The sequence below is a fragment of the Muntiacus reevesi genome, chromosome 11 (assembly GCF_963930625.1).
Source record: "Muntiacus reevesi chromosome 11, mMunRee1.1, whole genome shotgun sequence".
NCBI classification, from domain to species: Eukaryota; Metazoa; Chordata; class Mammalia; order Artiodactyla; family Cervidae; genus Muntiacus; species Muntiacus reevesi.
This window is the reverse complement of record NC_089259.1, coordinates 35,596,448-35,617,007: the sequence shown is the minus strand read 5'-3', so window position 1 is coordinate 35,617,007 and position 20,560 is coordinate 35,596,448. Positions and strand designations below refer to the sequence as shown.

General features: G+C 35.1%; 1 non-coding gene across 1 annotated transcript; it reads right to left on the bottom strand.

The window, feature by feature from the left end:
* Positions 1-15,056: 15,056 nt before the first annotated feature.
* Positions 15,057-15,128, bottom strand: TRNAW-CCA (transfer RNA tryptophan (anticodon CCA)). Its single transcript has one exon. It is a non-coding gene; the product is annotated as a tRNA-Trp (tRNA).
* Positions 15,129-20,560: the final 5,432 nt, after the last annotated feature.

The following is a 20,560-nucleotide window of genomic DNA, read 5'->3' as shown; positions in this document are numbered from 1 at the left end:
TGGAAATTAGTTTTAAAAAAATCACTAAACCTGGAGTATTAAATTTTATATAAAAATACATATTGTCTAATTCTACCCATTTAAGTCAAATTTAACCAACCTGAGTACCTACATTATCATCCTCCTCAATAAACTTCATGTTTCAGAATGACTGACTAATCCAACCAAAGAAAATGCAAAGAAAATATCATGAGATTTATTTGTTAGAGACTTCTGGGAAATGTCACTTCCCTAACCATGGAGAAAGTTACTTTCCTGGGACCAGCAATCCAGAATTGCATCTCCAGGGCCTGAACTTTGGGCACTTTCAGTTTCGAAGCTATGACTCTTTACCTTTATGTGCACTAGCTAACCACCGCTCTTGCATCCATATATATATATATATATATTTTTAAGATCCTTTATCAACCAGAAAAATTGAATCAACTAAATATATTTGGGTCTACTTTCAGTCTCTACCCAGATAGGCAGAGCATCTCCTTTTTATCAAAGGGTCGTGTATTTAGGGGAAGACTGCTTTAAATGAGTTTATCTCTAGTCGGGTCAACCAGAGCACTCTATCTCACAGACCAGCTTCCCTGCTCAGCCTAAACTTGGCTTTCTGATTTCACCTATCCCTTTAGCAAAACATCACTTTTAGCAGTTGTGTTTGCTGACTCCTCATATCCATTTTGGCCCAGGTCACTGCCTGCACGTGACTTGTATTATCTCCCACTGCCTTTACTATGTGCCTTAGGAGGTCCCTGACATGCTCCCTGCTTCCTATTGGATCATTGGACAAAACCAGTGCTTATTTTTAGCAGATACTTATATTCTTTATATGAAGATTACCTACAGGATTTGTTTTCACCTTCCCCTCTTGTAACTTATATAATCAATTAACAGAAAGACAAATTCAGTACAAATTGAGTAAGAGTTTTCATTAGATTCTTGAACTCATCTATCCTAACCTGATGGAAACTGAATTTATTGGCTGCCAATATAAGATATGCATCTTTGATACTATTTTCATAAAATCTAATTCTGCCTTCAGTTTATTAACCTGAACAGTTCTAGCCTTTTTTCATCAGAAGAAAACCTAACATACTATTGAAATATTTGGCTACTTTGTTAAGAATATGTATATAATAATGCTCCTAAAATCATTTACAATCTTTCTGTGGCATGTCAATATGTCCATTTTCTTTCAGAATATACTTTGAGGAAATATTTCAGTAGTAAAAAAAAATAGTAATGCTATATTTGATGCAAAGAGACCAATTACCCATTTCCATCTTTCTTTTGCCAATGCTTGAGGGCATATTAGTCAACCTGTGGCTAAATGCTTCTACAAGTTAGCTTTGCTAAGAACATTTTCAGTTCAGTTCAGTCACTCAGTCATGTCTAACTCATTGTGACCCATGGTCTGCAGCACACCAGGCTTCCCTGTCCATCACCAACACCCAGAGCTTGCTCAAACTCATGTCCATTGAGATGGTGATGCCATCCAACCATCATCTTCTGTTATCCCCTTCTCCTCCTGGCTTCAAACTTTCCAAGCATCAGGGTGTTTTCCAATGAGTCAGTGCTTCCCACCAGGTGGCCAAAGTATTGGAGCTTCAACTTCAGCATCCAATGAATATGCAGTACATTCAATGCATATTCAGTACTTCCAATAAATATTCAGGACTGACTTCCTTCAGAATGGACTGATTTGATCTCCTTGCTGCCCAAGGGACTCTCAAGAGTCTTCTCCAATACCACAGTTCAAAAGCATCAATTCTTCAGCGCTCAGCTTTCTTTACAGTCCAACTCTCACATACATATATGACTACTGGACAAACCTTAACTTTGACTATAAGGAAATTTGTCAGCAAACTATTGTCTCTGTTTTTTAATATGCTGTCTAGGATTGTCATAGCTTTTCTTTCAAAGAGCAGGCATCTTTTAATTTAATGGCTGCAGTCACCAACTGCAGTGATTTTGGAACCCAAGAAAAGAAAGTCTGTCACTCTTCCATTGTTTTCTCATCTATCTGTCATGAAGTGATGGGACCAGACGCCATGATCTTAGTTTTCTGAATGTTGATTTTTAAGCAAGCTTTTTCACTCACCTCTTTCACTTTCATCAAGAGGCTTTCTGTTCCTCTTCACTTTCTGCCATAAGGATGGTGTCATCTGTATATCTGAGGTTATTGATATTTCTCCCAGTAATCATGATTCCAGTGTGCGCTTCATCCAGCCTGGCATTTCGCATGGTGTACTCTGCATATAAGTTAAATAAGCAAGGTGACAATACACAGCCTTGACATACGCTTTTCCCAATTTGGAACCAGTCTTTTGTTCCATGTCTGGTTTTAACTGGTGCTTCTTGATTTGCATACAGATTTCTCAGGAGGCAGGTCAGGTGGTCTGGTGTTCCCATCTCTTGGAGAATTTTCCACTGTTTGCAATGATCCACACAGTCAAAGGCTTTGGTGTAGTCGATAAAGAAGTAGTAGATGCTTTTCTGGAACTCTCTTGCCTTTTCAATGATCCAACAGATGTTAGCAATTTGATCTCTGGTTCCTCTGCCTTTTCTAAATCTAGCTTGAACATCTGGAAGTTCTCAGTTCACATACTGTGGAAGCCTTGCTTGGAGAACTTTAACATTTTTAAACAGATCTTAAATCTCTGATGTTCTTACTTTGTCTTTAAATGCTTTTTATTTTTTTTTAATTTTCTTCTCCTTTTTATCACTTATGGAAACTTATTAGAATGGAAAAATCAATTAAGTGCATTTGGTTTGGTAAATATAGAGTATTTTATAATTAAAATTCATCCTTCACTATAAATAGAGTGAAATGTTATATGCAAATATTGAGATGATAAAACTTTTATTTCTAAATTTTAAGTCAATGGAACCGCACATCTCTTAGATACTTTCTAAAACAACAAGATCCTTCTTTAAAAGTCATTGAATCAAAAAGTATTGGCTAATAAATATGAATACCTCATGCTGGTGTTGTATTTTTTTCTCCAGAAATACTTGTGAGTCTTCATAATTTTTTATCACACAGCTTATTTCAAAGACATGGGAAGTATTAGAAAATCCAACAATCAATCAGTAACACTCATCAGGACAGAATGTTTCAGAAAACAGTTTAAATATATGTTATGTCAATCTTGGAAAATGGTTAAACCATAAGAGAACACATTTTTTTTTCCCTTCATCTCATCACTCAGGACAAATGGAACATAGACCAAGTGTGTTACAAATGCATTATCAATTTTAGCTTTACCAATCACATATGAATGGATAATTCTTGTATGGCAAAGGAGGAGGAATATATTTTTATGCAATGAGTTTGTTCATAATTATTGAAGGTGTAATTGTTTTTCCCTTTCACAAAAAAACACCGACACTACTCACATTAAATATAAATAGATTTTGCTCTTGCTTACTGACTGTATAAGCAAAATGTGACTTCCTGCAGACACTTGCCTCTTATACTTTATGTCTAGGAAAGAATTCAGATTGGTGACTAGAAAAATTATTCTTTTTCCTACTTCCAGGAAAAGGGGAAACTCTCCCTTAAAGAAAGAAATAGAATGTCCGCTTCTTAAGCAACTTTTTAATAGAAAATTGTATGACTGAGTGACTGAACAACAGCAACACCTTATTCTTTTTATTGCAATAGCTATATTTGCTTAATATTTAATGTATTGTTTGTATACACTATATTAATTTATTTGATCCTATTAAACTGTCCTCAAGGTTTTGGATAAGGCAGTTGAGGCACAAATAGGTTGAGAAAAAACTGAAATTGTTAGTTCTTCAGTCATGTCCAACTCTTTGCAACTCCGTGGAGTGTAGTCTGCCAGATTTCTTTGTCTGTGGAACACTATAGGCAAGAATACTGGAGTGAGCAGCCATTCCCTTCTCCAGGGGATCTTCCCAACCCAAGAATTGAACCTGGGTCTCCTGCATAGAAGGCAAATTCTTTACAGTCTGAGCCACCATGGAAGCCATCAGATTTAGAGAGTAGAGAATACTAATTTACTTTCTTCTCTGAGATGTAATACAAGTCCAAGGTCATATGGATAACTGTTCCCAGCATGTAAAAGAGGCAGAATATAACATTTTCCTTCCATATAAGATGCTGAGCTTACTTAAGAGAAAATAATTGGTTCTGGTACTTTCAGTGCTGTATCACACTCTTTCAAAATGTCTCCATTATACTTAATTATGACTTGGTGAAAAATTCTACTCTAACATTGTAAAACCCACAAAAAACACACAATCAAGTCCAAAATACAAAACAGCATCTCCACTCTTATTTCCCATATACAGTTATTTTAATGAGAATATCTATTTCCTATGTATCATATCTGCATAACCAACCAAACCAGAAATCTGGAAGTGTTTCATTTTTACTTTCTTCTTGCCCATTTCCTATAACAAATCAGCACTTAGGCTGTTTCTTCATTCCTGCCTTCCTCTGTGCCTCTTTGGCAAAGTTCTTCTTGCTTGTGTTTATTTGAAAATACAGTAAATGTCACTTAGGCTGTTGAATAGCCTCTACATTGCTTTCCCTTGTTGATAGCCTTGAGCTACTTGACACTTTACTAACAATCTAAATCTCTGATTTTGCTTGTCATTTTCCAGCTTCCAAATGTTTAGTGATATTTCATTCCTCTTAGCGCTCATGGCTTCCATAGTCTGAGTTTTGTTAACCCCATCTTGTTCTAGTGCAACCTTCTTATGCCCACTAAAATTTTGCCTCTCTCCAAATTTGCGGAGACTAGTCAATTGCAAATTTTCCTTCAGTAGTCAATATAAGCTATAGCTTCTGTGACTTTGCAGTCCAATTCCTCTAAATTTTGTAATTCTCGTCTTTCTTAATGATGCTTGTCATAAGCCTTGTTGTTATTCAGTTGATAAGTTGTGTCCAAAACTTTGAGAGTCCATGGGTTGAAGCATATCAGGCTCCTCTAGTCTACACTATCTCTCAGATTCATGTCCATTGAGTCCATGATGTTATCTAAACATATCTTGCTCTGCTGGTCCCTTCTCCTTTTACCTTCATTCTCTCCCAGCATCATGTCTTTTCCAATGAGTAAACTCTTCACATCAGGTGGCCAAAGTATTGGAGTTTCAGTTTCAATCAGTCATTCCAATGAATAGTCAGGATTGACTGGTTTGATCTCCTTGCAGTCAAAGGGACTCTCTAGAGTCTTCTCTAGCACCACAATTCAAAACCATCAATTCTTTGCCACTCAGCCATCTTTATGGTCCAACTCTCGCATCCATACATGACTAATTGAAAAACTATAGCTTTGACTATACACACGTTTGTCAGCAAAGTTATGTCTCTGCTTTTCAATATGCTGTCTAGGTTTGTCGTAGCTTTTCTCCCAAGGAGCAAGTGTTGTTTATTTTCATGACTGCAGTCCACATCTGTAGTGATTTTGGCGACCAAGAAAATAAAATCTGTCACTGCTATCCTGTTCTATTTGCCATGAAGTGTTTGGAATAGATACCATGATCTTTGCTTACTTATTTTCTTTTGTTGTTGTTGTTGTTTGTTTTATTAATATTGAGCTTCCAGCCCAATTTTTTACTCTCTTTCACCCTCATGAAGAAACTCTCTAGTTCCTGTAACTTTTCTGCTATTAGAGGGTTATCATCCACGTATCTGAGGTTGTTGATGTTTTCCCAGCAATCTTGATTCCAGCTTGAGTCATCCAAACCAGTATTTCACATGATGTAGTCCACAATTAAGTTAAATAAGCAGAGTGAAAATATATATACATATGTACTCCTTTCCCCAATTTTTAATGAGTCAGTTGTTCCATGTCCTGTTCTGTTTCTTCTTGACTCTCATACAGGTTTTTCAGGAGGAAGGCAGGGTGGTCTGATATTCCCACCTCTTTAAAAACTTTTTGTACCTTGCTGTGATTCACAGAGTCAGAGGTTTTAGCATAATCAATGAAGCAGAAGTACATGGTTTTTGTTTTTTTGTTTTTTCCTGGAATTCCCTTGCTTTCACTATGACCCAGTGAATGTTGGCAATTTGATCTCTGGTTCCTCTGCCTTTTTAAAACCCATATTATGTGTCTAGAATTTCTCAGTTCACATCCTGCTGAAGCTTAGAAGAATTCTTTGAAAAATTTTGAACACAATCTTGCTAGTACACGAGCACCATTGTATGGTAGTTTGAACATCATTTTGTGTTGCCTTTCTTTAAGTTGGAATGAACACTGACCTTTTCTAGTCCTATGGCCAGCACTGAGTTTTCCAAAGTTGCTGGCATATTGAGTGCAGCACTTTAACAGTACTTTTTTTTTTTTTTAATTGCTCAGCTGGAATTCCATCACTTTGTTTGTAGTGATGTTTCCTAAGGCCCACTTGACTTCACACTCCAGGATGTCTGGCTCTAGGTGAGTGACCACCACACCATTGTGGTTATCTGAGTCATTGAGATCTTTTTTGAAGAATTTTTCTGTGCATCCTTTCCACCTCTTCTTAGTCTCTTCTGCTTCCTTTAGTTGCTTACTATTCCTGTCATTTATTGTGCCCATGTTTTCATGAAATACTCCCTTGGTATCTCTAATATTCTTGAAGACACCTCTAGTCTTTTCCATTCTATTGTTTTCCTCTATTTCTTCACATTATTCATTTAAGAAAGCCAGCATTTCTCTCCTTGCTATTCTCTGGAACTCTGACATTTCTTTGCCTTGCCTTTCACTTCTCTTCTTTTCTCAACTATGTGAAAAGTTTCCTCAGACAATCACTTTGCCTTCTTCCATTTCTTTTTGGTGGGATGGTTTTAGTCACTGCTTCCTGTACAATGGTTGGATGGTATCACCGATTGAATGGACATGAACTTAGGCAAATTCCAGGAGTTGGGGTGGGACAGGGAAGCCTTGTGTCCTGATGTCCTTGTGGTTGCAAACTGTCTGACACGACTTGGCTTGGCAACAGAGCAACCTGTACGATGTTATGAGACTCTATCTATAGGTCTTCAGGCACTCTGTCTACCAGATCTAAACCCTTGACTCTCTTTTCTCACTTCCACTGTATAATCATAAATGATTTTATTTTAGGTCATACCTGAATGGTCTAGTTTTTTTTCCCCTACTTCTTCAATTTAAGCCTGAATTTTGCAATAAGGACCTCATGATCTGAGTCACAGTCAATTTCAGGTCTTGTTTCTACTTACTGTATAGAGCTTCTGTGTCTTCACCTGCAAAGAATAACTCAACCTTATATTATGTTTAAAGCAATTAGTTTTTGTGTCCAAATATTTTAACAGATTATAAATACCTAAAAAGCAGTAAACCTAACATAGTTTCTGGCATACTATAAGCAAGCAATACTATTTCACAAAATCAAACATTGCTTACTTAATAAAAAAGAAGCAATGCAATAAGTTTAGTTCCTCTAAAAATTTATAGGTTTACTATTAAAAGGATCATATTTTCAAGTTTTATAGAATTTCTTAGCAGATGAATTCGGAATTGTTTGAAATACAATGTAAACTTAGCTATAGATATAAAGAAAACTGTATAAGTATGGATTGAGTTTTGGCTTAAATGTAAATGCATTTATATATAATCATATATATTATAATAATATATTGCATATATATGTAATCATAATGCATAGATAAATATTATAGATTCATATTTGGTTTATACGCTAGTCCAAATTTGCTTTTTTTTTTTTAATTTTTGGCTGCTCTATTTCTTCATTTCTTCACGTGGATTTTCTTTAGTTATAATGATGAGCAGAGGCTAGTCTTCATTGCAGTGCACAGGTTTTTCATTGCAGTGGCTCTCTTTCTGTGGAGCACAGGCTCTAGGCATGCAGGCTTCAGTAGTTGTGACACGCAGGCTCAGTAGTTGCAGCTGTAGTGCTCTAGGTGTGGGCTCAGTGGTTGTGGTGCATGGGCTTAGCTGCCCTGAAGCATGTGGAATTTTTCCAAATCAGGGATTGAACCCATGTATCCTGCACTTACAGGCGAGTTCTTAACCACTGGACGACCAGAGAAATCCAAATGTTACTGTTTTTTACTTTAATGAAAACAAAAACATAGTAGAAAATAATTAACCTAAAGTCAAAATGAAATTCTTACTTAATATATATTCAGAATTTAAACATATCTATAAAACCAGAGGTTTTTTGCTTTTTTTAAGTCTAAGTTTGATTTATTACCATAAATTCAGAAGCCAGAGATTCTCCAATTACAATCCAATTGAACTGCTTAAAAATTGGGGAAGTTTTCACAAAAGGATAAAATTTCCTCTAAATTTTAAGATGTAGTCTTTTCTAAGGTATTTCCATGAGTGTTTGTCTTTTGTTAAAATCTCCAATACATTCATTCAACAAAATTATTTTATTTCCTTGAAGAATGTTATATTTTCTTTCAGATTTCATTTACTTGAACATTTCTTCTAAGCATTTCTACTAAGGAATTCCTTAATAAGAAAGAATCTAAAATACATTTTTAAAGAAATATTCAATATGCTTATTGTCACAATTTTGAATGATGGTTAATTTCTGAACTGGTGAAAAATACTTCTGTTTTATGTGCTCTAGCATTTCTTCAACTGAAGATGATATGATTGGAGAACACAGATGTGCTTAAATATTAATAACAATCACTGCATATTCAGAGAGGATGTGTATAATTTGGTAGAGCTTAATTGCAATATGAAACACACAGCAATTTGCTTATCTATGAAAATGAAAAAAATACCTATTCAGAGAAGCATTTCATTAGCTTTCTTGGCAGTGCTTTTAGAAAGAATCAGTGCCAGATGTGGACACAAAGGAGAAAAGCAGAAATTAAATCAAGGAAATTCTTGGCTATTGTAAACTCATTTGTGTTTAAACCTATTTGCTTTAATTTTTATTATGTATATATTTTCTCATCCTCCATATATATTCTCCAGCTAGAAATGCTCTATTTGTCATAAATAGTGCATCCTAGAACTGTAATACAAATTGTAAATAATATCTTTCATATGAAATAATGACATAATCATAGAATTAGATGAGACAACATGTAAAGAACCTTTCTTCATAATATTTATCTAACAATCTGGATAGTTTCCCTTCATTTTGAACTATATATTCTTTTTGAGAAAAAGTTAATATTTAACCTTGTCACTCATTTATAACATGATCCTTTCTTTTAATTTTGTTGATATTTGTTTTGGCTTTGAATGGAAAGAATATATAGATATACACAAAAATAATTTACAAATACATCTGTGCCTGGTCACAATATACTTAAGTATGTCTTTCTCAATTATTGAAGTCATGCTGTTAGGTAATGATAAATTCAATGAATAATCCTATGTAACTTGAAAGGAAGTAATAGACAAGAATAAAACTTAAAGGGAATATGTAGTTTCTTGTATTAGCTTATAAATTCAAACTAAATCATATTAAAAACTCACATAATTACAAAATTTTAATACAAATATTTAAATTGACAAATAATATGGAACAATGGTTTTCATACTTGGATGTAAAACAGAATTAATTAGACATCAGTGAAAAATGTAAAGTTTCAGTATCCTTCAACAACTGAATTACAATCTTCGAAGGGTGGAACTCCAAAATATGTATACGATTTGCTCCTTAGCTGATTTTCTCCATTAAGGATGGCACAATGAACATACTTTCTTTAATCAGTGAGTATTTTGATTCTCATTTGAAGACCTCTAGTATGTTCCAGATATTTTCCTAGTGTTAAATAAATCCATGCTTTATGAATGCTGTTAGATTTCTCCAAGAGCCTTATCCCCTCTACAGCATAAACATAAATGTTAAAGTTACAAAGAGTTAATCTATCCAGCTCTTATAAAGAAGTAATAGATGTGAGTTTTATATTCTGACTAGCTTTCATATACACTTTTCAGACCGATAGAACTGTGTGTATGTATGTATGTGTGAATATCCTCCAACTTTGTCTTTCCACTCAAATGTATCTAATTTGGAAAAATAAAAACAAAACATTGTTGATTGCATTAAAACTTCATTTTATTACTTTTTACCTATTCTGTTCTGTAGTCACATGAAATGGACATTTATTTGTAGCATAAAAGTGAAATAATGGTATTAATTACTACTGTATTTTTTTCTTAAATCAACTTAATTTTGGAGTTTTTAAAAGCAAGATGATGTCTGTGTCTCCGTTGCTGCCCTGCAAATAATTTCATCAGTTCCATCTTTCTAGATTCCATATATATATACATTAGTATATGATATATGTTTTTCTCTTTCTGACTTGCTTCACTATGTATAATAGGCTGTAGAGACTCTGTACAGCAACCTAGAGGGGTGAGAATGGGAAGAGAGATGGGAGGCAGGTTCAAGAAGGAGGGGGCATATGTATACCTATATCTAATACATGTTGATGTTTGGCAGAAACCAACACATTACTGTAAAGTAATTATCTTTCTACTAAAAATAAATAAATTTAAAAAACAAAAAGCAAGAAGATGCATTAAGCATCCAAAACACCTTAACTATTACTCTGCAATTAATACTCTAAATGAAAAATTATATTTGTGTGATTTAAAAATGTAATAAAAGCATGAGTTTTCCTGTGTGCCAGAGTAGTACCAATAAGGTGCTTCTGAGCTAAAACATTTCCATGGTCAGCTAGTACAAGTCACAACAGAAATATCAAACTTTGTGTGCATGAGATGACCTCATGTCTTAGTTTCATGGATCAGATCTTCCTGCAAACAGCACTGCAAGACTGATGAGGCAAAGTAAGATAGATTAAGTATGTAGATATTAAAAGCTGAGTAACACACAAGGATTCTCGGTACTAACATAAGAAATGACTAGAATCTTGTGATAATCTTTCTAAAAAAAATTCAAATTTTGATTTTATTGTTGATCTACTGAGTTGATAAAAATATGATATTGCTAATATATTTGTCAGTTCAGTCTCTCAGTCCTGTCTAACTCTTTGTGACCCCATAGGCTGCAGCACACCAGGCTTCCCTGACAATCACCAACTCCCGGAGTTTGCTCAAACTCATGTCCATCAAGTCCATGATGCCATCCAACCATCTCATCCTCTGTCATCCCCTTCTCTTCCTGCCTTCAATCTTTCCCAGCATCAGGATCTCTTCCAATGAATATATTTGCAACTAAATTTTAAAATAAAAATGCTGTTTATTTTTATTTCCTGTGAAATTTCCTCACTTTAGAACCAGGAAATATTGAAAGGAGTTCTAATCTCCTGTAAGTATAAAAAGAAGTCATTGGCTGAGAAAATATCTTATAGTTTCTAACAGAGAAAGCAATTTTTTAACATCACCCTGATCTCATTTTTCTATTTTATAACAAGTATGTAAGAGAGATTTCCAAAAGAACAAACCAATAGAAGATATGTGAATAGATATAGGAAAAGATTCATTTGTCATGAAGAATTGGCTCATGTGATCTTGGACGCTGAGAAATTTCATGATCCTCTCTCCAAAAGCTGGTGGCCCAGCAAAGCCAATGGCATAGTACCAGTCCACATCCAAAAGATAGAACCAGGAGCAACAACAGGGTAAGTGTCTGTCTGAATTCAAAGATCTGAGAACCAGTAGCATCAGTCCACGGGCAGGAAAAGATGAATATCCCAGTTCAATCTGAGAGAACAAATTCCCTTCCCTTCCTCTGTCTTTTTGTTCTCGTTGGACCTTGAGTGAATTGGAAGATGCCCACCCACATTAGTGAGGGAATCTTCATTACTCAGTCTACCAATTCAAATGCTAATCTCTTCCTCAAATATCTTCACAGACATTCCCAGAAATAGTGTCTTACTAATGTCTGAGCAACTCATAGCCAGTCAAGTTGACAATTAGGATCATCATCACAAGACTAGACACAACATTTTAAATGTATACTATTTAGGTTTTTTCTTTTGAAGTTTCATGAAACAAATACAAATATATGAAAAAAATATATATGGGAAGCCCAAATGGGTTACATAATCACAAAAATTATACCTCTAAGCATTTGAAAAAGCAGAGGAGACAGAGTTCGAATTGCCAACATTCGTTGGATCACTGGCGCACTGAAGAGTTGATGCTTTTGAACTGTGGTGTTGGAGAAGACTCTTGAGAGTTCCTTGGACAGCAAGGAGATCCAACCAGTCCATCTTAGAGGAAATAAGTCCTGAATATTCTTTGGAAGGACTGATGATGCAGCTGCAACTCCAATACTTTGGCCACCTGATGCGAAGAGATGACTCTTTGGAAAAACCCTGATGCTGGGAGAGATTGAGGGTGGGAGGAGAAAGGGACGATAGAGGATGAGATGGTTGGATGACATCATCAACTCAATGGACATGAGTTTGAGTAAACTCCAGGAGTTGGTGGTGGACAGGGAGGTCTGGTGTGCTGCAGTCCATGGGGTTTCAAACAGTTGGACTGGACTGTGAGACTGAACTGAACTACTTGGATCATAGAGAAAGCTAAGGAATTCCAGAAAAAACATCTGCTTCATTTATTATGCAAAAGCCTTTGACTGTGTGACTCACAACAAACTGTGCAAAATTCTTAAAGAGATGGGAATACCAGACCACCTTACCTATCTCCTGTGAAACCAACATGTGGATCAAGAAGCAACAGTTAGAACTGGACTTGAAACAACAGACCGATTCAAAATTGGGAAAAGAGTATGTCAAGGCTGTATATTGTCACGCTGGATTGTTTACCACTGAGCCACCTAGGAAGCCCCTTCATATGCAGAACACATCACATGAAATGCCAGGCTGGATGAATCACAAGCTAGAATCAAGATTGCCAGGGCATGGGTATACCTATGATCTGATTCTTGTAGACATTTGACAGAAAACAACAAAATTCTGTAAAGCAATTATCCTTTAATTATAAAATAAATTAACTAAGAAAAAAAGATTGTGGGGAAAATATTCTAATGGCAACATTCTAAAGGCAAAATGGGAATAAGGATGGAAGAGTCGAGTGAAAAGGCTGGCTTAAAACTCAACAGTTAAAATATTAAGATCATTATATCTGGCCCCATCACTTCAAGGCAAATAGGTAGGGGAAAAGTGGAAACAGTGACAGAATTTATTTTCTTGGGCTCCAAAATCACTGCAGGTGATTACTGCAGCCATGACATTAAAATACACTTGCTCCTTGGAAGGAAAGCTATGACAAATTTAGACAGTGATTTAAAAAGGAGAGATGTCACTTTGCTGACAAATGTCCTTACAGTCAAAGCTAGGCTTTTCCAGTAGTCATGTATACATATGAGATATGGACCGTAAAGGAGGTTGAGCACTGAAGAATTCATGCTTTTGAATTGTGGTGTTGGAGAAGACTCTTCAGATTCCCGTTGATGTGGGGAGACCAAACCAACCAATCCTAAAGGAAATCAACTCTGAATATTCATTGGAATGACTGATGCTTAAGCTGAAGCTCCAATACTTTGTCAACCTGATGAGAGAAGCTAACTCACTGGAAAAACCCTGACACAGGGAAAGAATGAGATGATTGGATAATATCACTGACTCAATGGACTTGAGTCTGAGGAAACTCTGGGAGATAATGAAGGACAGAGAAACCTGCTGTGCTGCAGTCCATGGGATCATCAAGAGCTGAACATGACTTTGCAACTGAACAAAAACAACAAGCATCTGCCTGCTGTGAAAAAACTGGCATAATTTACCTTATCCAAAGAAAGCTAATTTAGTTAAAATCTTTAATACATATCTTATTTCATTCGTTAATTTGACTAACATTTAAGGAATTTATAAATTACCAGATTTGTCACCAGATTTCTCACATGAAAGACATTAAAAATGAAAATATTATAATATTTCAACCTAAAGGCATTGCATGTGTAATGAATTACATTTTTGTTACATTTACTAATGATATTTCCGGGTCCACAGTCACAGTTACTTTCTGAGGTAGACAATATATTTGCCCCTATAAAAGTCACTTCCAATTACTTATGGGATTGCATTGACTTATATGGCAAAAGACACTTTTCAGATGTAATTAAAATTGCTGATTGTAGCCTTAATGGCACCGTATATAATCTTAATCCTCATATCAACTTAAACTAATTTTATATAAATGAGGAACTATCTTCCTCTCACTGTCTTCCTCCCAATCCTGCCTTCATGCCCTGTCCAGGAACCGACTGCATTGGAAGGAAGATTAATTAAAAAGTTAACTATTTTTAAAATTTATTTATTTATTTCAATTGGAGGATAATTAAAATATTGTGATGGTCTTTGCCATCAACATGAATCGGCCATGGGTATACATGTGTCCCCCCATCCTGAACCTCCCTCCCACCTCCTTTCCCAACTTATCCTTCTGGTTTTCCCCATAGCACCGGCTTTGTGTGCCCTTCTTCATGCATGGAACTTGCACTGGTCATCTATTTTCATATGATAAGGTACATGTTTCAGTGCTATTCTTTTAAATCATCCTATGAACTGACTGACTGATCCTCACTTTCTCCCACTGAGTCTAAAAGTCTGGTTTTTTTAGCTGTGTCTCCTTTGCTGCGTCGTTATTGTCTTTCTAAATTCCATATATATGCATTGATAACAGTATTTGTCTTTCTGTTTCTAACTTACTTCACTCTGTATAATAGGCTCCAGGTTCATCCACCTCACTAGAACTGACTCAAATGCATTCCTTTTTATAGCTGAGTAATATTCCACTGTGTATATTTACCACAACTTCCTTATCCATTCAACTGCTGATGGACATCTAAGTTGCTTCCATGTACTAGTTATAAATAGAGCTGCAATGAACATTGGGTACATATGTCTCTTTCAATTCTGGTTTCCTTGGGGTGTATGCCCAATAGTGGGATTGCTGGGTCATATGGCAGTTCTATTCTCAGTTTTCTAAGCAATCTCCACACTGTTGTCCATAGTAACTATACCAGTTTTTACTCCCAGTAACAGTGTAAGAGGGTTCCCTTTTCTCCCCACTCTCCAGCAATTATCATCTGTAGACCTTTTTGATGATGACCATCTTGACGGGTGAGAGATGATACCTCATTGTGGTTTCCTTCTCCAGGGGATCTTCCCAACCCAGGGATTGAACCTGGGTCTCCTGCATTGGAAGCAGATGCTTTAACCTCTGAGCCACCAGGGAAGCCCAATAATGAGTGATGTTGAGCGTTTTCTCATGTGTTTATTAGCCATCTGTGTCTTCTTTGGGGCAAAAAAAAAAAAAAAAGTTTGTTTAGGTCTTTTGCCCACTTTTTGATCAGATTGTTCATTTTTTTTTTGTTATTGAGTTGCATGAGCTGCTTGTATATTTTGGAGCTTAATTCTTTGTCAGTTGCTTCTTTTGCTACTATTTTCTCTGTTTCTGAAGGCTGCCTTTTCATCTTGCTTATAGTTTCCTTCATTGTGCAAAACTTTTAAGTTTAATTATGTCCCATTTGTTTATTTTGTTTTTATTTCCATTAGTCTGTAAGTTGGGTCACAGAGGATTTTGCTGTGATTCATGTAGGAGAGTGTTATGTCTATGTTTTCCTTTAAGAGTTTTATAGGTTCTGGTCTTACATTTAGGTCTTTAATCCATTTTGAGTTTATTTTTGTGTATGGTGTTAGAAAAGTGTTCTAGTTTCATTCTTTTACATGTAGATGACCAGTTTACCCAGCACCACTTGTTGAAGAGACTATCTTCACTCCATTGTATATTTTTGCTCCTTTGTCAAAGATAAGGTGTTCATAGGATCATGGACTTATCTCTGGACTTTCTTTTTTTCCATTGATCTATATTTCTGTCTTTGTGCCAATACCACACTGTCTTGACAACTGCAACTTTGTAGTATAGTCTGAAGTCAGGAAGGTTGATTCCTCCAGTTCAATTTTTCTTCCTCAGTACTACTTTGGCTATTTGAATTCTTTTGTGTTTCCATACTAATTGTGAAGTTATTTGTTCTAATTCTGTGAAAAATACTATTGGTATTTTGATTGGGATTTTGTTGAATCTATAGATTTCTTTGGATAGTATACTCATTTCCACTATATCCATTCTTCTAATCCAATAACATGGTATATTTCTCCATCTATTTGTGTCATCTTTGATTTTTTTCATTAGTGTTTTATAGTTTTTTGTATAGGTCTTTTGTTTCTTTAGGTTAATTTCTTTTTAAGTATTTTATTCTTTCCATTGCAATGGTGAATGGGATTGTTTCTTTAATTTTCTGATTTTTCATTGCTGGTGTATGAGAGTGCAAGTCACTTCCGTGTATTAATTTTATACCGTGCATCTTTACTATCTTAACTGATTTTCTCTAGTCATTTTCAGGGGACATCTTTAGGGTACACTGGAAGTTCCACATTTTCTTTTCCTATACAGATTCTTTTTATTTGCTTTTCTTCTCTGATTGCTGTGGTTAGGACTTTAAAACTATGATTAATAGTAGTAACAAGAGTCAGTACCCTTTTCTTGTTCCTGATTTTAGAGTAAATGCTTTCAGTTTTTCACCATTGTATGTGCTTAACTATTAATATTAGCCCAGTTTTGCTAGAAGATGCTTCTTTTTTGATTGTTAAATCCTGAAACTATCCCTTTTGTATCATTGTAGCAATTGAACAAACCTCCTCAGTTACATGTAACATCCTATTCTAAGTGGATACTACATAGTATGAACCAGTCAACTTTCTTCTCCAGGGTCAGGCAATAAATATACAACAGTGCTGGCTAATTCAACGCACTGAAGGATTATGGTCTATCATAGCTATCTTGAGTTTTAAAAAGTGATAAAGATGATAACCATTTCAACTTTAAGTTCCACGGTATGACTTGTGCTTAAAACCACTACTAACTAGTGGATGCTAACTGTATAATTTAGAAAACTAAATTTCATTTCTTTTATTATAGAAATTCTAATACATCTCATTGCTTTCACAAGTAACATTTAAAATAACATGGATAAGGGGTCTAAAGTTATAGATTTGGCTAAAATTCCCCCATGAAGCTGCAAATGCTCCTTAAAATTCGAGCTTGTGTGTTGAAAGAATTCTAAGTCTTAAAAATGCTTTATCACTGGCCCCCAACTCAAGCATCGTGAAATAACATATAACTGAGTTTATAATAGAACCCAAGGTCATGGAATAGATTTCTATTTAAATAAGCCAAAGATTGACTTTGGGTATTGACCTCTAAGTTGCTTATTTCTTCACTGCAAGCTGAGAATTTTTAGTTAAAAATCTGCTAGAGCAGAACTTAATTTTTTTATACATCCAATTATTTTTAAAAATAGCCAAAACAAGCAGATTTTAGGCATTTAGAGCCTACTTAATTTGCACATCCCAAAAAACCTCACCCAAAAACTGTTACCCTTGGATAAGATGGAACCTTGTAGTTATAAGACCCCAAAGTACTGCTGCCCTTCAAAGTTCTGACCCACAGACTCTCCAACATGCTTCTGAGTGACCTCACACACAAGCCTCCTCTCTAATTCTTCTCTTCCTCAGCAGTTCCTTTGCCATGCTCCATTTCTGAGTAGCAACTTCCATGTCACAAGTTTCTGGCATCACAAACTTTGAAATGCAGACTGACTCTAAACATTGAGAATGACACCTGGCTGACAATGAAAAAATGAGTACCTCAGTCTTATAACCTCCAAGAACTGAATTTTCCCTACAACTTGAATGAGACTCCATGGCATCCGGATCAGAGCCCAGACTAGACATCAATTTTAGTGGCCTTGTGAGACACTAAAGAAAGCATCCCTTGGAAAATTCTGGACTTCAATCCTACAAAATTGTTAGATAATAACTAGATGTTATTTTAAGTTGGTAAATTTGTGGCAAGTTTTTACAGAAGAAATAGAATACCAGTAAGTCTCCTTTCCTAAAACCTCAACTCCCTTCCTGTAAATCCCAACATTGATTAAATTCAACATATTGGCATGCTCCTCACTTACAACCAGTAGCTAACCATGGCTAAAGAAAATTACGTATCTATGGTGATCAATCTCACTACTTTATATTCATGATTGAAAACATTTTCCTGATAAATTTATTTTCCATATCTCTCAGATCTCTATTTTATACTTTCCTTCTCAAATACTTAGCATTGCTCCCTTCTCTTATTCTTTGTTGAAGTTGTTGATTCCAATACCATTGAAAAAATAGGAACATGAAAAGATTATTTTTTTTAATCTAAATATATCATCCTTTCTAAAGTTTGGCTCATATAGTCTTTCTTTCTCCCTCTTACAAATCAACCTGGCTTTGATGTTAATCTAATCAAATCAGATTCGCAGTTATACTTCTATTGTTCATTCCATGACTTCAGTATTGAAACTATCCTCTAAGTTTCTGGCACCATTAGGTGTTTTATGTCTTTCATATTTTTCCTAGCCGCATTCAAACATACTCTATTTCCATCATAAATAAAATCTTCCTTGACTTTGTATTGCTTTCCTGAAAAATAAAAACCATCCTGTTCACCTTTAGAAATATATCTTCCTCAGTGTTGTTTATACTCACTGATGTCACTTCTTGCTTCCAGGTCTTTAGCTCCTATCCAAAAACTTTCATGTATACAACTCTGATGAAACTGGTATTATCAAGCAAAATAGATAAATTTTCTTTGTAAAATCTGCACATATTTGCTTGGGTGTCATCTTTTGCCAATTTCTTGGCAGCATTTAACACAACTGATCATTTTACTGTTCTTAAAACATGTCCTTTGCTTGGCTCCCAGAATATTGCATTTTCCTTTTTTATTGCCTTTTTTCTTGGTCATTTATTCTAAGAATTCCTTATTGGTTATTTCTTTCATCTCTAATTTTAGAATATTTAATTACTTTAAAGCTTATTCTGAGGATTTTTAAAAATAACTTATTTTAATCTTTATCACATAAAAATTAACATATAGAGATTCCACGCATGGGATCAGGAGCCAAACTGCCCTGGTTGGGATCTGGGCTTGATCATGTGTTAGCAAAAATAGGCAAGATAGCTGATCTCTCTGTATCTAATTTTTCTTGCCTCTAAGATGAAGACAATAATAATGTCTACTTTATAGGCTTACTTTTTGAAATATGTTAGTAAAACTATACAGAATGACCTTTGACACTTATTAAGACCCTGATTCATGTTTCTCATTATTCTGAAATATTAAAAAAAAAATTTACCACCATAACTCTACTCACCATCAATATACTGGTAACACCAAAATTTATATTTGTAGTAAGAACCTCATCCCTTACTTTCTAATCTCATATTGCTAAATTATTTAGTAAATGTTTCAAATTTAAATTATTAAAAAAGATCTATGCTTTTACTCCATGAATTCTTTTGTTTCTATTTCTCAATTCACTAAGTGGCATCAGTATTTGTTTGGTGTTCAAACAAAAATATCTATTTTCCAGTGTAAGAACCCTGAGGATATCTATTTCAGGACCCTTGGGTGATGGAAATCTATTTTCATAGTGCACAAAAATACTTTCAACTTTCCTTTGAGTTCTTTTCTTCCACTTCTAGACTGTGATCCCCATCTGTATGCAACAAATCATCTCATAATTCTCTCTCACTTGCTTATTGACATCATTTACTATATAGAGGGTTGGATGAGTTGAAACACATAAAAGAGGAATAATTCTTAACTCTTCTCTCCAAAAGAGAAAATGTGAAGATGAGAAATCAAACAGAAAATAGTATTTATAACCAATTAGCTGAGCAACCACAAACAGTTAAACTACTTAGAATAGAAAATGGGAAAATTGAGCATATTAGTCTTTGGAATCTCTGCTTAATTTAGCTTAGGGCAAAGATTTCCACAAAGCTCTTGGCTGACATTCACATATTTCAAAACTAAACCTTTCCCTGATGAAGAAAAGATACTCATTTGGCATGCAGTACCCACCCCCACCTGCTTATGAAGTGTTCAATTGCTTCCCATATGATTCATTAATTTGGAAGAATCATGAAGGTCTAAGTTACCTGAAAATGTGAGTGGTCTCAACACCTACTCATGCTATTAAAAAATGAGTTTAAATTTCTAACTGGAAACCTGTAGAATTTTGATGAACTCTTTCCTGATTATTGATTCTTCAAGGATTTAAATTTAGATCTGATTTGCATACAGCAAAGTCAGGGATTCTGTGGAGATCTTGAGGTTTCTTATAGGTTGTTCAGTTAAATTTTGTTTTCTTTCATTATAGATTGTCAGAGGAACCAGAGGTCAAATGGCCAGCATCCATTGAATCATCAAAAAAGTAAGAGTTCTAGGAAAACATCTACTTCTGCTTTATTGACTATGCCAAAGCCTTTGACTGTGTGGATCACAACAAATTGTGGAAAATTCTTAAAGAGACGGAAATACCAGGCCGCCTTGCCTGCCTCCTGAGAAACCTATATGCAGGTCAAGAAGTAACAGTTAGAACCGGACATGGAAGAACAGATTTGTTCCAAATTGGGAAACGAGTGCATCAAGGTTGTATATTGTCACCCTGTTTATTTAGCTTATATGTAGAGTATATCATGCAAAACACCAGACTGGATGAAGCACAAGCTGGAATCAAGATTGCCAGGAGAAATATTAATAACCAAAGATAT